A 12,397-nucleotide genomic window follows, 5' to 3' on the forward strand; every position below is an offset into this window, starting at 1 on the left:
ACACACTTCGTCCGTGGTTAAAAAGTTGTTTTTCTGAATAACTGTGTTTCAAAGCTATCAATAATTCCAGCCAAATATAATGTTCCGCTGCTAATCCAAATATTTTCTTCTAAATCTTGTGAACCCTGCCTTCATTATTTCCTCCCACAGTATTGTTCATGGTCACAATTGTTTTATACAATGTATATGAATGTATGTCTATGTAAGTGTGTATATGCATACTTACGTTTATATGTATGTACGTGTATGTATATGCATACATATATTTATAAAGAAAAAAAAATATGCTTTAGCCATAATCTGTAAGCTGACAATGTGTACAAAGTAAACACTAGCAGTGTAACATACCAGACCGAATAAAACTAAACTGCACCATAGCTTATTTGGCCAAGGCACTCGGCCGGACATCGAGGGATCCGGGTTCGAATACCAGTCAAGGCGAATGATTTGTACTCTCTAAAATTGTTGCATTGAAATGCATATTAGCGGATGACTCCGTTAAAAGTAATTGTCGCGGTTTCTTGGAATAATCTTAGTAGTAAAAAATGAATCATTAGATAATGACGCTCAGCGTCGAAACCATGGTCCTGCATCAATAACAACCGTTCTGTGGATTTGCAGATTCTTGTATTAACCATACTAAGAAGAAAGACATACTTTTCCACAGATTTTATCATATGGTAAAACGCGTTTCACCGACTGGCGGCATCATCAGGTGCCGCAAGTCGGTGAAACGCGTTGTACCATATAATAAAATCTGTGGAAAAGTACAAGTCTTTCCTTTTTTAAATGGATATTAAATATTTCCACGAAGTGAGGCCTGAAAAAATAGAATATATTCTTTCATTATGTTCTTTTAGTTTGTCAGCCCGTTGCACATTCAAGCTGGATGAACTGAAGTGGAGATCCCCTTTAAAGAAGCAATCGCTAGCCTAACCTAGACCGCCCTCACATAGCACCTAGGGTTATTATTATTATTCCATAATTGACGAGATTAGACCTGAAGAGACACATTTTCCAAACCTTCACCTAACTAGCATTCTATTTGGCTAGCAATTTCCTCAAAATTAATAGAGAAGACGCCACATATTACTGTAACTCACACACTTGAAATTTCCTCATAATTTGCCCACTTTCGGCGAAAAAGTATTACATTTCCTCCAAGCCGAATAATGCACAAAACGGACCATTTCGGTCGACTCCCGCCTCGAAGTGCGACGACACATATTACGTGGGATTAGACGAGGCTTCCGAACTCGTCACGGTTCAATCTGTCTGCCACGTTCCCTCTCTGGCACGGCACGGGGGCTGTGGGATCTTTTTTGAAGGTTTTTAAGATTGGATGGGGTGGGAAATGCGAGGGAGTGGAGGGATAGGGTGGAGGGAGAGAGGGGGAAGAATGGCTTTGACGGAGTGGTCTTTCGATTATGGCCACGGGAGGAAGGGAGTGAAGGATATATGGAGTGCCGCCCTTGATGGAGGAAATGAATCTGCCGCCGCCGTGCCCTCCGACGCACCCACCCCATCCGTCCTCTCCCCGATCCCCCCGGCAACGCAGAAGGAGCGATGGGAAGCGGCCGTCATCGGATATTGTCTTCCCGCCGAAAGGGTCTCGGGATCGATTCCCACTCGCCCCATCGAGTGGGGGCGCAAATGAGAAAAAAATAATCTAACGGATCGGCCTCCCCGAGCCGTCATCTTGTTACCCCCTCGGAGTTGATCCGTGACCTTTATCTCCGATCGCCCCTTATGCGCGACCTGCCTAGATTTCGCGTCACTGTGCCTGAAGAAATAATGGTACGGGCGCCTCTCGTATCGGCCGTACCCTTTCTTGGCATGGAAACTCCCAGCGAGGTGATGTTCCTTTGGGAAAAGAATATCATTACAATTTTTTTCTAGGTGTGTGCTTGGGCCATATCTGATCTCATCCAGCTGCTACGGTTATTTAAATGAAATTAGAATAATTATTATTTCTTCAAGAAGTTTTCGCATGACAATTGATTTCTGGAGAGCGAGGTATTGACAGGAAATGATCGCAACAACTATTAGCTATACCACTCCGCCGTGATGAAGTTCTTCGTAATGAAAAAGATACCGAAAGCCCTTTCCCTCCAAACAAATTATCACACATAAAGAGTGTATCAAATAAAAAGAACATTTCGGGCGCTGGTATGGTGGAATATCATGATGAATTAAAAATTGGCAATTTTGCACGAAATAAAATTGATTACGGCCAGTTTCAATCTAACTTTATCATCTCAGGTCCACCAGATGATGACGATGTAGTTACATTGAAACAGGTCGAAATAAATTTAATTTTGTGGAAAACTGCCAATTTTTTATTAATAAAAAGTGTATCAAATGTTCTTTTCACCGAATCAATGGAAATATTATTGTAATGGAAATATAATAATGGTTGAAAGGAATGATGATAAAGAGTAATCAGTCGTATGTTATTGTTTCATCAGCCTACCCATTGTGATTGGAGTTACTTCTGGGTTACCTATCGATATGTTTTCAATCGTTAAAAAGAGACGCTACAGGCGTGATATGGTTGAATATCATGATTAATTGAAAACTGGTAATTTTCCACAAAATATAATTTATTTATGTGACCGGATGTAGTTACATTGAAATCGGTCACATTAATAGTTTATTTTGTGGAAAATTGCCCATTTTTAATTAATTGTCAATCGTTTTCTAATCCTCCTGACCTCCGGCTTGATGTGAAGATAGTGATGACCCCTTTCTAAGACCAGTGAAATTGACACATGCTGGTGGGGGGGGACCTGGTGCCCCTCCTTGTACCTACTTCGATGTTCTAGATAACCACCGTACATAATTAGAAAAGCACGAATTGGATTTCATTGCGATTAATGAGAAGTATTACTTATATTAGAACACGTGAACATCGGCCAGCAGGAAAAAACCGGTTCTCCTTGACTACCACGCTTTGAATAAATAAATATGAATTAGTAGTTGAGCATTACTGACTGGTGCCCTACCACCGCCCACCACACGCCATTGCGGCGGCTAGAGGGGAAATCGTGTAGATCTAATCTCTAGCCCATATTATCGACAGAGTGAATAGCAGTCGGTACCTGTGGTAGGTAGCATGATATATTATAGCGCACTACCACGACACTAACGTCGTCATGTACTGCTGGAATAAATTCTATCGGGTGGTAATTTAGAGAATACGCTAAAGGAAAGGATCTTGACCATTAATGTCGCTTTTGCTATGGCCAAGATATTTCCGAGAAGGGAACGGATGACAGGGACGTTGAGTAACGATGTTAAGAGAGACAAGTGAAACCGTAGATACGGAGCATGATTTTGTTCGGCTGGAAAACATGGGTCATTGAAGCAAGATGATAGGCGTCGATTGAAGGCTTTTGAGATGTGGGTGTGGAGAAGGATGGAGAAGATTAAGTGGGGTAAAAGGGAAATAAATGAGGAAGTTTTAGGTGTGGTGGGAGATGAGAGTGGATTGTTGGGGGAACTCTAAAGGGGGCAGGAAACGTGGATGGAGAGCATAATAATTGGCGGTGGGATGTTGAGGATTTTCATAAAAGGGAGAAAGTTAGGCTGCCAAGATAGGGAGAGGAAAAGGAAAGATATATTGGGCAAGGTGAAGAAAGGTATAAGTACAAGGTCTTGAAGAACAGTTCAATCTAGCTTTGGGTTTCAGGACGTTACTTATTAGACGATGCTGAGCAATTGGAGCGATGCTTGGTCTGTGCTCATCCGAAACTATCTTAAAACTCAAAATTACCAAAAGAATAATATTCTCGAGTTCATGAAAGTGGAATCGATGATGATAGTTTGGATACGAAGAAGGCAGAGTATCTAAAATGCAATAATGGTGAAGGTACAGCACATTGTTAGGTAGCAACACCCAGGGTGAATGAAGAATGAGAAGCCGTAGAGATTTATAATCCAGAGCATTGCAAGAATAGCATGCCTGCCCAAACTGTTCTCGTCGATAGATGTGAAATCATTTAAGCATTACTACGGGAAGTGAATTTGATTTTTTTAAGCCGTCCGTTTGTTAAAGGGGAATCGGAATGGTACGGTGGCCGACGTGCTGGCTGCTCACCCAGAAGAGCCGGGATCGAATCCTGGAGATGGCAGATATTTTTCAGTGGTATCCCGATCCCTTCTTGAGGTGCACTGTGGAGGGTGGTTTGAGTGAGTACCAAGTCCGTCAGATGGGGCGTTGAACTGCGGACCCCTTGGTGCCTTTCGCTAAGAGTAGGCTAATGCCGACGCCGGGTTTCTCTCCACCCCTCATCCTTTCCTGTCCATACCTAATGGCGCAAATGACCTCAACCGTCGGTCGCCTCCCATAAAACTACTACTACCCGTTTATTGAACAAAGTTTTAGTCATCGTCCTGCTGTCGAGAAAATAGAACTTCATACATGTATTCTATATCAATTGTTCGCGAGCGTTAGTCCAGTGGATTTTCCGCAGGGCTTAAAACCGTAATCATTCAGGTTTAAATACCACGTCAGTCATGTTCGTTGTTTAAACCGTACTTGTTCGATCTCTCGGAAGCCCAATGACAGGCCAAGATTGGCAAATCGGGATCCCTTGACCACAGAGGTCACTAAAATTGTCGAAAACAAAAAACTGCCAGCTAAAAAGAGAGTGTTTAGATATTAAACCACTCGTAATATGTACAATCATCGTAACACAGTTTAGAATTGAGCGGCAGAACATTGCACTTCAATTGACTGATCATGAATGAGTCACACTGAATGTCAATGAATTCAGAAGCGTTTCCCTGAAAATGTTGTGATTGAATTTGTGGACGAGTGAAGTTCCAATGAGAAACGATGTCTTCACAATTACATCGAAAGCAAAGACGCCTTATCGACATTTCTTCTTCAATCAAATCCTGAGTCGCTCTATTTTCAAGGAGCCTGATGCCGTAAAACTCTCTGGGAATCGAGTCAAAGGGGATTCGGGAAAACATCGAGTTCATTTCAAATTGGATCGAGGCCTCCCTCCCATCCTCGAAAGGCGCCCCCGAATTGCCACTTAAACGTCCGTTCTGTCCTCGCTCGCCCCCCTCCCCTTGGGGTTCGCCCCTCACCCTCTCCCCCTCCCCCCCCCGATCGCCCTCCCCTCGCGGCTGGAATCTCAGGACGTCCCGCCGCATCGGATTAGCCATTCCTGGGGCGGCGTCCGGTCGGTCCTCCCGTCACCCCTGCCGGAATTCCTCCCTTTCCGAGCTCAAATGGGAAAAGGGAGGAGGGGGGTCCACTCCCCGCCACTGGACGCCGAGGGCCACCGACCCTCCTCCCGAACGACACACCGCCACTCCACCTCCCAGTTTACATCTTCCGCTCTTCCCTCTCATGCAAGCACGTGTAAGACACCCCCCCCCCCTGGTGATCCCTCAAAAGGTGTGATCCGGAGCAGTGATCGCGCCGATTGAAGAAGCCACCCTGCCCCGAAATACCCACCCTGCAACACGATTACCAACCCGCACTCGGAAGGGTCCGTCGACGCCAGCCCCTGCCATCATGCTTGCTCACCGCGGTCACGATTTTTATGTACTTTTTTATAAAACCATCATTGGGTCATGGAACCGTATAATTGGTCATTGTAAATCCTTTCCGAGAATTAGGTTTTATTAAACTTACAGATAATAGAGAGGTCACGTTTGCATAAGAATTATTTTATTTAAAAAGTGGAGGATTACCTAAGGTTAATTTTGTGCCCTGCATGACAAAATTCAAAACGGAAAAGGTGACCGAGTTTTCGTAAAGTCCATGGAAGTAGTGATGAAGTAGTTTTCGTCTTATTGGAAGGAAGGGAATATGAAAGTATGAGTTATTTGTGCTATAATTCACTGTACTTAAAGTTCTTTTTTTGCTTCTTTAGGCTGGCATATTTGCCGTAAGAAGGCACAAAGAGTGTTCATGTGTGATCATATTTACTCTCATTATGCTAAAATTACATCATAATAAAACAATGGTGAATATGGTTATCGAGAGGTATCAATGGGCGTGGATCGGAAGTTTTAAAATGTAGTTTCGGAAAAGGAGGGAAAAGGTGATGTGAAAAGAAAAGAAAATGAAGAGGAAGTGTCAGGTATAGCGTAGGAGGAAAGGGGATTGCTGGGAGAAATCCAAAGGAGACGGAAAAAGCGGATACAGAGCGTTCTGATCGGCAATGGAACGTTGAAGACTGTGATGGGGGGGAGAATGTAAGGCAAGGGGAAAGGCGTAGGAAAGGATAGGCATGTTGGACGGAATAAAGTAAGGGAGCTGGCGAAGCAGAAGAAGAGATTATTTTAGTGCAGAGCGTCAAGTTGTGTGTTGTTAGGCGAGGCTACGAAATACATGAGTGCCCATACAAAACCTACTTTAGACGGACTACCTACTTAATATGACAACTACAATAATTGCTCAAGAGATGGTGGGTGAACATGTTACAGCCAGGTATTTTAAATGTGTTTCAAGAAGGATGATTAATCATATGTGTTTAATGATTAATGATTAATCATGAAGCATATAGGATTGTCAATGTTGAATGAAAAATAATTAATTATATTGGTGCGGGAAATTTCGCTACCAAAATCGTATCGACATTCAACTCTTCTTTCCCTCAAATGTATTTTTCCCTATTGTCGGTAGATGTTAGGATGCTATTTTTTGCCCGGGAGTCGACCCTTATGCACTGGGAATACTCTCCGGAACGAATGGTGGATAAAAACTCATATAGATAATATGACAATATTTTTATCCAGTGCGTTTTAACTTGCATTAAATTATATGAAGGCATAGATACGTACGTTCAAGGCCAAGGACGAATATTGATATTTTCGATTTGAATAAAAAATAGGTATTCCGATATAAACTGGTTTAACGTGCTGACCCATTGCCCAAAGCGTAAAATAAAGACTTATGAACATCGATTTGGGAGTAATCCGATTTCAAAAATAACGCGAACAAGGTATTTACCGGGATATTGAAGCAATACATGTCTTGGAGGTGTCTTGCCTTAGGATGGTCACGGCAGTAGGCGTCTATAAAGGAGGATTGCGCTGAGCAAAGAAGCTTTCGCAAGGGAGGAATGAATGGCGGGAAGGCTGGGAAAAGACCACTGAAAATTTTGGTATGGAGCGTGGTTCTCTATCTCTTCTCGTGGAGCTCAGAAACCTGTTCGTGGATGCAAGATGGAGGCATTTGAGATACGGGTGGGAGGCAGTAATTTTAGCTTCGGTCAATTTTCAACCGATAAAATGGATCTGCATTTAGATTGAGGGTTAACTGGAACATATTAATCATTGGCATATTTAGTCATAGTTATATATTCTTTAACTATATTGAATTGGAGTTAGGAATTGAGATATAGTGACTGATATTAGTGATTAACATTATGTTGTCATTTTTCTCAATCCAAATCTGTTTACTATCTATGCATAAATTTTTACATATCTAGTGCTGCTACGTAACTTTCGTTTAGTATCAAGACAAAATAATAAACATAAACTATCAACATTATACACACCTTGCGAGAAATATGTGGAAAAAATAAAAGTTTTAAAAGATCCATTGATGATAAGCTCAAAATGCATTTCTCTCGCCAGATAGGCAGCAAAGAATATTAAATAGAAAAATTCCAAAGAAACTACGGGAGATGCCGCAACAGTAACTTTTAACGGAGTCATCCGCTAATGTGCATTTTAATGCAACAATTTCAGAGCGTAAAAATCATTCGCCTTGACTGGGACTCGAACCCAGATCCCTCAATATCCGGTCGAGTGCTTTTCCTTTAAAAAGCCCCAAAATTTCAGAGTTTAAGAGGACGCCTCGGTAGCTTAAGTGGCTAAAGCACTCGACCGGATATTGAGGGATCTGGGTTCGAGTCCCAGTCAAGGCGAATGATTTTTACGCTCTGAAATTGTTGCATTAATATTAAATAGCTTTAAATGTATTTGCATCGCGTCCACGTATTTACAAAATATACATGCGCATGCGTGTATGTATGCCCGGTGCGTAAGAGACTCGCGTAACGTCTATGTGACACGACCGTAGTCGTTAGGGACCGTCAATAATCTGCCTTTGATTGGTCCAACCCCTTGAGTAATTTCATCGAACATGAAGGAACCACGAAATATGAATACGTGGATACGAGTACAATGTATCGGAGAGATAAGTTATATATAGAAGCGCAGCGATGTTTCCATATTAAAATTGAATCAAGTTGATTTCAAAGCGGGAAAGGTTTAACATAACCCACTACACAATACTTTTTTGTCTATGTCCTTGCTTTCATAACTACCAATTTTCGAGCAATGAAAAGAATTCAATGCTGTCAAATTCATCCAAACCTGCATAGTTATATTATCTAATAGTGGATTCTTCGAATATTTATTTTCTGTTAAGCGAATTTTTCGCATGTTAGTGGTGAAAACTTGTACTTAATGCGAAAAAGAACCCTTTTTTTGATTGAGCTGTATTCGTTTTTGAGGACGGAAATCAAAATTCCGAGTTTTCCATCTTCCTTCTCATCGGTACGCAAGCGACTGATTGTGAGGACCTATGTTTGTTTCAAAGGACCGAACACCAAATGCCATCCATCAAAAAGCATTCTTCGCCCAGTAACTCGACCTCCTCCCCTCCCCACCACCCCATCCACAGTCCGCCACATCCATCCATGGACCTTCACTATTCGATTCACAGGGGCCCGTAAGACTAGGGTGACGCCACACCCCTTCCCCTTCCATTGCATCCCAGAAAACCTACCGCTGTCCCCTCGTCCCCATTCGTCCCTCCCTCCCCCAAACTAGACGAAACCCGCATCCCTCGAAGCCCGGATTCCCTGCGGGTATCAGCGAGCCACCCTTGCGCCCCTCCCCCCTTCTCTCACCGTAAATCCCGCTCCGCCACCCGCCCTCTACCTTTCCCGTGCTGGAAATTCCAATGGCCGCAGCGGCCACCCACTTTGATCTCGGTCTCCCCTTTCCCTCTGCACCCACCCCCATCCGCCCGCAAAACTTCTTCCCCCTTCTTGCCAAAGGAATTTCGATTGCCGCCACCCCCACCCCCCCCTTTATTCACCACTCTTTCGATCCCCCGCCCCCCATGATCTCCCCTTCCTAGACGGGGCCCACCGCCAACCGCTTCCCAACTGCACGAACCAGGGAAATGCGGAAGCAGGCAGGGAGACCCGCATCCGATGAGCAGGGGACGCCCACCCCCTTTTTACCCTCCCGAGCTCTCCCCCTAGGTGGATGGATGGCACTGCCGGCGAGACTCCCATGGCGATGCGTGGGAAGAGTGTTGTGATTGCCCCGACTGACTTGCGACCCCTCCGCCACTTTGCAAAAAGGAATTTCCGTTGAACCCGCGTCGCCCTCCGGAGTGCAGTGCAATCCGTGCGCCCCTCCGCCTTTCAGAGTCACGCATTAAGTCGCGCGGGTCGCACGGCGTCGAGAGAGAAGGCAATTCGTCCACTATTGCACTGCTACCTCACACCCAGTCCACCAGTTCGTTTGCTCGTGTACAGGTTTCGCTACCTCATCTCGTTCTGAATGGGTGAACGATTCTTTTTTTGGATAATTCCGCAGGATATTTTCTTTCCTGCTGCGGAAGTTCATTTTTCATCTCAATTCCTTTTCCTTGAACTTGACAGTCTAAAAACATTCATGGAAACACTGAAAAAAATAAGGCATAATCTTATGGAGGGTATTTTGAGAAAGGGAGTCTAGCTGGAGACAGCTTCTGAATTGAGTAATTAATAAGGAAGACCTTGCGAGGAGGACCCCGGCTTCAAATGAGTTGTGTTAATCATGATGGATTTGAAAAAAAAAATAAATGTTTATCGAATAAATAGAAATATAAACTCGCAGGAGAAAACACGAAGACGTCTGTCAAACTGATTTTAGAATCGATGGCCAATGACCATCATAGTGAGTCCAAGTAGTCTTAATATTATCGTTCTCTTGTGAACATATTACGGATCCAATGTTGTAAAATAATAAAGACTAATCGCAGCATAGCACCTTTAAGCTGCGACGATAAATAGTGTAAAATGTTGGTAGCATTTTTAAAGGTATTCCAACGATATCTTTTTCTATCCCATAGAATACCCGTGGTCAATGACTGGAGACTTCAGTCAAACGCATTCAGCCGGAGATAGTAAAACTCACGAGTTACAAGAGCGCCGATATTCAATGAAGCACTCACTATTGTTAGGATTATTCTTGATGAATAAGTGACTTAATTCTTCTTGATGGTTCAATTAGCATCTAACTAAGCTATAAATATACCCCAAATTTGAATATATATATATATATATATATATATATATATATATATATATATATATATATATATATATATATATGTGTGTGTGTATATATATATACACATACATATATATGTATATATATACACACATACATTTATATATATAAACATATATAAACAATGAGACAGGAAGGGCATTAAGGTAGATGAAACTAAATAAGGCCGTGGGGGTGGATAACATTCCCGCGGAACTTTTAAAATTCTTAGGAAAATGTGGGAGGAAGAGGCTATATGGGCTGATCCGTAGTATTTATGAGGAAGGAATCTGACCGAAAGACTTTATGAGATCAGTGTTAGTTCCTATTCCGAAAAAGGTAAAGGCTACATCATGTGAGGACTATAGGACAATAAGTTTGATATCCCACGCGGCTAAAGTTGTTCTTAGGATCATAAACAAAAGGATAGAGAGTAGGGCAAATGATTACTTAGGGAATGACCAGTTTGGGTTAAGGAGGGGAGAGGTACGCGTGATGCCATTGAAATAATGACATTATTAATCGAGAGGAATATAGAACACAACCAGGAGGTATTTGCCTGTTTCGTAGATTTCGAAAAAGCGTTTGACAGAGTGAATTGGGAAAAACTAATGAGTATATTGCAGAAAATAGGAATAAATTGGAAGGAAAGGAGGCTAATCCGCAACCTGTACATGTCTCAGACTGCTCAGGTGCGGGTGGGAAACGGGGAGTCAGGATGGGCAGTGTTAGGAAGGGGTGTAAGGCAGGGTTGCCCATTATCACCGTTGCTGTTCAACCTGTATGAAGAGGAAATGATTAAAGAGGCATGGGAAGAACTGGAGGTAGGAATGAAAGTGGACGGGGAATTCGTAAAATCAGTTACGTTTGCTGATGACCAAGCCTTAGTTTGTCAGTCAGCCAAGGGGCTGCAAGCATTGCTTAGTGAATTGGAAATTCAGTGCCACATGTATGGGAAGAGAATCAATATTAATAAAACAAAGTTTATGCGATTTTCTAGAAAGAAAAAGGCTAAGCTAAACATTTAAATAGGAGGGCAAAAACTAGAGCAGGTAGAACAGTTTACGTATCTCGGTAGTGTTTTGGACCAACACGGTCAAAGTAGTAGGGACGTAAGGAGAAGAAGTGCGCTAGGCAAAGAGGCTTTCACAAGGAGGAGGGAGTTGATGACAGGGACGTTGATTAAGGATGTTAAGAAAAGACTCGTAAAAACTTTGATATGGAGCGTAGCTATGTACGGTGCGGAAACGTGGTCATTGAAGCAGGAGGATAGACGTAGACTGGAGGCTTTTGAAATGTGGGTGTGGAGAAGAATGGAGAAGGTGAAATGGACAGAAAAGAAAGCAAACGAGGAAGTACTTGGTATGGTGGGCGAAGAGAGGGGTTTGTTTGTTGGCAGAATTCCTATGGAGGCAGGAAAAGTGGCTGAAGGGGGTATTGACCGGCAGCGGGATGTTGAAGACTGTGATAGAGGGGAGAATGTTGGGCAAAAGAGGAAAGGGAAGGAACAGGATAGGGATGTTGGACGGGATGAAGGGAGGAAGAAAGTACTCAGAGATGAAGAGGGACCTGATATAGAGTAGGATGTTGTGTTTTGATGGGGGTCACAAATTATTTAATTAGTAATTATGTCCATTCAAAAACCTACCTTAACCGGTAGATTACCTCCCTAACGTATATATATACATATACATGTGTATACTTATGTATACATATGCATATATATGTATAATACATGTGTATAAAATTATTTCTATTTGTTCACATAAGGACATTTTCCGGGAGGAAAACCACGAAATTGTCATTTTATGCCAAATATCCCCTCCGAAGAAAATCCGCTCTCGGAGAAACCTATGATGAATTCCTCAGCGTAAACATTCGCATGATTGCTTTGTTCCCAAGTGAAGAAAAAACTTGAAAGCATGAAAAATACAAATTGATATTTTCGAAGCATTCCGGTGAATACACCAAAAAAAATGGAAGTGTAGACTTTTTTTTATAAAGGAGTATTCGCAGCTAAAGCTTTGTGGCTTCTCGCATCCTGCCTTCCATTTTTACTCATCATCGCAATGTACGGTATTTCATATGATTT

This window comes from Hetaerina americana, unplaced genomic scaffold (assembly GCF_022747635.1).
Source record: "Hetaerina americana unplaced genomic scaffold, ioHetAmer1.1.p SCAF_22, whole genome shotgun sequence".
Taxonomy (NCBI): Eukaryota; Metazoa; Arthropoda; class Insecta; order Odonata; family Calopterygidae; genus Hetaerina; species Hetaerina americana.